Consider the following 5,128-nt stretch of genomic DNA (forward strand, 5'->3'; position numbering starts at 1 on the left):
CTCCTAGCATCAAAAGAGGAGATGGATTCTTGTGCCAGGTCAGGCAGTACAGTAGTAAAGCGACCATCTACTTCCTCAGCAGCCAGCCGGGGAGCTTACGGGGACTTGTGCGTACCTCTCCCGCCCACAAGTTTTTCCAGCTTTGCTAAACTTTCCTTCCTCTCCTTTTTGAATAAATCATTTTAACTTTGCCTTCAAAAGGAATGATTTTAGAGTACTCGGGATATTTTAAGCCTTCCTACACCCTCAGAGACTATTATCTCTCTGCCTCCCCATGTAAATAAAGCTTGGGGACAGAGAGCTCAAACGAGGATCGCAGCACACAGGATCACTAGCGGAAAACCTCATGACTCACCTCATGACTCTCAGTCTTCCACCTTCACCACAAAGCGAAGGTCTCTCCGTGTATTTTTCAGCACACAACTTGCATCTACTAGTCAAGATCTGTTTGGGTTACATTTTTGCTAGAGACCTCTATCACAAGATAGATAAGGACTTTCCACACCATTTAACGCTTTGAAAAATTAAAATGTTGTAAGGCAAATTAAGTGCTTTATTGCTCACTTGTAGTGAGAGGAAGCGTTTCATGATTCTGAAAAAAAAAACACCTTTCCCCCTTTATTTGCTCTGAAATCACTAGCCAGTTACTACAACAGCTCCTGAAAACTACTGAGCAATTTGTTATCAGCCGCTCCTGAAGAAGGGCACAAACAGCCCCGAAATCCAAGTCCTACCATCCTATACTGAAGCAGGAGATCAACAGAACAAAAGAAGAGCCAGGGAGCTGGAACAGTAACTAATGAGCCAACCAGCTACAGATACGCCAAAACAGATCACACCATTTCTGTGGCAGGCTTCCCTTATTATCAATTTATGTCTTGATACTTTTGTGACTCGAGTCCTCTAGAGCCTGAGAAGTGTGTAGAAACTCCTACCACAGCAAAACCGTGTGTTTTACAACAATGGACAAGCGTATGAGCAACTACATATGACGAAGGGCTGTTTGCTGTTCCCTTCTCCTTAGGCCACTCCTCTTATCACTAGCGAACAGGTAGCAAAAAAAGCAATTTTTTTTTTAATATTAATTAAATATTTTAGTAATTTCATTTCAGACGAATGAAAATCATGATCAAGTGAATACTACCCATGAGCTCTGCCCATTTTGGGCCGTATGCTATTTAATTACGTGCTGAGGAGGGTTCCTGTAACAAGTCAGCTGGTACATACAACGCAGAGAAACCCATCACGATGCCTGCTTCACGCCAATTGTCATTCCCTTCTTTAACGGACCTCTTGAGAGCGGGTCAAATACTAGGTGGACCTAGTTTCCAGCCAGGCTTCTCCTCCCGTTCTCTGGGCACTCTGCCGTAACTACCTCTTCTCTTTGGCAAAGAGATACAGCAACCAGCACTTTTTGAACATCTCATTGGTTTCACAGGCCAAGTCAGTAGCTAGGAGGCCCAAAGAAGCAGGCTGGCAACCTGCTCGTGTAAGCAAAGAAAAGCCTACAGCTTCTCCAAAAGCTTACTCCATACTTGCTAGAGAAAACTCCTTCCAGCGTGTTCAGGATTTTTAGTTGGAAAATGCAACGTGCTGCTTTCACACAGCACAAAGCCTTCGTAACAGTGAGTGGCAACTCCAAGGTTTCAACAATTGCCCAGGAAACTGCATCCTCAGACTAAACAATGTACGTACGGTAAACCTTCACTTTGTCTCTTACACAATCCTGCTTCACCCAGCAAAAAGACCCACGGTCCAACAGTGAGCCCTTGGAAGGAGCACGTGGAACAATCATCGCACTCATGCTATCAATCAGAAGGCACACAGAAACGGACCAGTTCCTTGACTCTCCTTCTCTTTTGTAAACAAATGCATATGAATTGTTTTTCAAGTCTGTGCAAGAAAAAGATGCTCCTCTACATTTCCAAACTGCACATAAAAGTCTTTGCTCTATAGGTTAAACGTTTCCTATACTTTAAGTTAGTAAACAGGAAGAGCTGTACACTTCAGATGACCAAGCTTCGGAGGGAAAGTCAGCTAATGAAAACACCTAGCATCAAGAAATCCGTAAAAATATCTAACTCCACATGCATTTCCTAGTAAGACTCCAGAGAAAAGAGATGGAAATACAAAACCCGAAAGGAGCCTTCTCAGGCAAACCAGGTAAATTCCTGTTACGACAGGCAGGCTAGCTGTATGACCTCTCGACCTTAAGCTCCCCAAATTCACTCTGACTTACTGACATTTGAAAGCTGCTTTGGAACTTCACTTTTCTGCATTTAGTAGTTTCTCATATCCAATCTACACTGCATCTGCAGACAGTTCATATCCACTTGTTCTTGTGCCAGCACTGTCTTTTAGATTAAATGGTTGTTCTTTCCTCCTCATTTTTCACTTTCCAATAGTCTCCTGGAGTACAATTACGTTTAATGCAGTGTTCAATGAGTACTTCAAAGGCCATTTTCAAACATGGCAACTAAAAAGAGAAGTCCCAGGCTACCACTTTCAAGAGACACTCTTTTCCACTGCCACAGTAGTCATCTTGTGCCCATGTAGCTGTCTTCTGCAGACATCTGGTTGGCAAACAGAACCCGTGAACCAATCAGCCCCAAACCAACCCTCTGGCATGTGAAACTGAGAAACCTCAGTTTTCTGTTTCAGCTTACCACACAACCGCCTCTCCTTTCCAGATGCGAAGAGGCAGGAGAGGAAAAGGGGAGAACGTTCCCATATTTGCAGAAGCGGCTTGCAGTCTTCATATAAATACAGCCTCAAAATCCATTTTGTTAGCCTACCTAGCCAAGCTCTTCTACGTTCTCCTCGAAAACAGGCTGCCCAAGGACTATCTCATCCATTCCTAAAAGTGACAGAGCGAATCCAAATCCATTTTTCTGAAAGGTGGATCAGAATTTTTATGCATCAATAAACATATTGTCACACTATAGGACTACATTTGTTGCCACTCTCAGCCCCAAATCACACCACTTCTGTGACTTATCCTTGATCATATGCGGTCTCTTTTATCTTCCAGAGGTCTCCTCATGTTAATTCCCAAGCCTACACTGTTATTATTCATTCCTATTGCATGACTTCGTAATGCACCCCATTTCTATCATCCCGGCATTCCTTATCATCCAGCTCTTGCACAACATTCCAGTCTTCCTTTGTAACACTGATTCCTCAAGTTTGCTCATCATAGTTAGATTTTACTGTGTAAACGATGCCAGCGCCACTTACATGGGCCCAAATTCAGTCTTGAGAAACACCCCTTGCAAGCACCTTTCAGACCAGCAGTTCCTCTTCTGACAAAAATCTGTTGCTGCTTCCTCTCCTTCATACTGTTCCTTACCCAAGTACCAGTTCTTGTACTAACTCTCCAGTATCTCCATCTTAAAAAAAAAAAACCCACACTTTTTTTTTTTTTTTAGTACTGTGTGATCCATTATCAAGTTCCAGGCAGATTCGAGCTACTCTGTTTCTTTTACAAAGTAAATCAATCATTTATTCTTACAAAAGATGCAGGTCAGTCAGGCATGATCTATCTTTAGTGAATGCCCGTAGGACTCGATCTACTTAGTTTCATGTTGTTAATTAATTCTTTCCTTCAAAAATTCTCTAGAGCCTCGCATACTACTGATGTCAAACTCATTAGGCTGTAGCTGCGCAGCTCCCTGCCTCCAGTTCTTTTAGGAAACTATTTTTATAGTTCAGTAACAAATCTGCTAAGTCAGAGGTAGAACATATTTAAAATTAGATTTCTGGTTAGATTTCCCATAGGACGCCTGGCTGTTTGTGCTTCTAACAATTGTCATTATATTCCTGCAGTTTTTCTCCCTGTGACACAGCTACCCCGTCCCCTTCCCCAACCACCTTCCTCTCCAACTTCTCCAGTTCATTTCTTGAGATACTTAAAGACAACTTTGGTTCAGAGGTATTCTTACCCAGTTTTTGACAACACCTGAAAATGTACTTCTACAAACATTTTACTGGCAGCAAGATAAAATTCACTGCTACTAATTTATAGTTTGGGTTTTGGGTTTTTTTTTGCTTTTCATCAACACTGCATAATGTTACAAGAAAAGAAATACAGGCCCCAAAAGAAGAACAGAAGCAACAAAAGCCACCTCTGCTTCTGTCTCCAACCTATGTCTGTTCCAAGAGGCCAACAACAAGGTGAGGGCAAAAACACACTCTTCCTCCTCCAGACACCCAACTAACGCTCATCTCGTAATGGTCTTTGACAAGAAAGTGACTGATAAATATTGCAAACCTTGCAACCCAGACGATCGAATTCCTTCGTAGGAACTGACCCTGTGAGCATCCACATGTGAACAGCCCCTAGACACCCTGAGGAGAACAGATGCATTACAAAACCATGCAGATCTTTCAGAAAAAGAGATGGAAGAACACATACAACGAGTTACTGCACTTCCGCTTCAGCCTCTATTGGTATAAGGAATTGTTTTCCGTGTTACCATGCTTGTTGCGTTTCCTGAAGCATTAACAAAGATTAATTTAACTCTCTGGCACCTTGTATGGAACGCGTTCAGGTCAGACCAATTCTTGTATAACAACGGCCATCACACACATGATTCTTCTGGCAATCTTTGTAAAGGCTAAGAACGCTCCACAGAACAAGACTCACTGCAAGTCCAACATTATATCTATCTGCTCTCGTCACAGCAAAGCAACTGTGTGTGCAGCCCAGCTGGGCAACAGCATCTCTTGTTTCAAGGGTTGAAAAAAAAAAAAATTATAAAAACCAGAGCATAAAATACCTATGAAATACACAACATAAAATTCTTCTACCTTACAGGCCACACAAAGCAGTCAAGCATTTATGAAAGAAGGGAAGAGACACGCAAAGAAAACTTAAATCAAGGGTGGTCTTATACCCTGGGGCCATCAGGCTGTTTGTGTACAAGTTGTACCTGTGAGAGTTCAAGGCGGTGCTGCCCGGCTGGGCCGGCAGGAATAAAAGGTAGGTAAAAAACCAATTTGTTTTTCTCTTAATTCGCTGTCTGAATGCATTAAACACGCGCGACTGACAGTAGATACGGGTGCCGCGATTGGAGCCGTCTCCCAGCATTCATGGGAAAACGAGGGGACGGCCGGCGGCGGGGAGCTC

Source organism: Aptenodytes forsteri, unplaced genomic scaffold (genome assembly GCF_000699145.1).
Source record: "Aptenodytes forsteri isolate BGI_AS27 unplaced genomic scaffold, ASM69914v1 Scaffold270, whole genome shotgun sequence".
Classification (NCBI taxonomy): Eukaryota; Metazoa; Chordata; class Aves; order Sphenisciformes; family Spheniscidae; genus Aptenodytes; species Aptenodytes forsteri.